The following is a 925-nucleotide window of genomic DNA, read 5'->3' on the forward strand; positions in this document are numbered from 1 at the left end:
GAACCCCACCTCAACCGTACCGAACTTTCTTCCTCTGTTGATGTACGTGGCTTCATTGACAATTTCACCCAGGCACTCCTCGATTTCCTCTTCCGTCACCATTTCAATTTTACAGGTTTCGACAGCCTGTGTACGATACACTACTGTCCTCAGAATTTTATTTTCTTTAGTCTCTTTTGGGGGACACAATTTGTATGAGTCTCCCTCAACTTCTACCACATTCCTGCTTCTGGTCACCTCCTCCATATCTAACTTGATTAACTTGGTTTCCAGCGGCACTGGCTTCCTCACCGCAGTGGCTTTGGCGTAGCTCTCCATACTGGAGACACTACCACTTGCCATAGCTGGGGAAAATGCAGCAGCTCACGTGAAATGCAACCGTAATAATTCCACAAAAATCACAATTATTCACCGAGACAGTTTTCACAAAGTAACACAACAGTATTCACAACAGTATTCACAACAATTACAATAATTCACAACAATTCACAACAATTCACAGGGCCGTTATACCGCGAAGCAGTTCGCCCGGCGTGCTAGCGTTTCTGCCAGCTCGCCGCCTTTCACTATTTTTGTGTAGCTGTTTTTCTGTTGACGTCAATATTAAATAAAGCTCAAGTCACCATCATCTAGGAACAGCAAAAGAATAATTGTATAAATATATATAATTGTTCGTTATTAGCGGCAAGAAGCAGTTTTAGCCCCGAATGGCGATCTGTATATCTTAGATATACTGTAAGAAAGCCATACTACTGCAGTATCCGTTAGCGAATTTTTACCCAGCCCGCCAGCTACCGATGACACCCTGATACGCAAAAAATTACGTGATCGACCAATTCCAACGCCGTTGCTAGCCACTCTTTCTCTGCTACCAATACTTCTATCCTTTTTGGCACCATACATCTAAACGAGATGCCCTCTTAAG

The sequence above is a fragment of the Octopus bimaculoides genome, chromosome 17 (assembly GCF_001194135.2).
Source record: "Octopus bimaculoides isolate UCB-OBI-ISO-001 chromosome 17, ASM119413v2, whole genome shotgun sequence".
NCBI classification, from domain to species: Eukaryota; Metazoa; Mollusca; class Cephalopoda; order Octopoda; family Octopodidae; genus Octopus; species Octopus bimaculoides.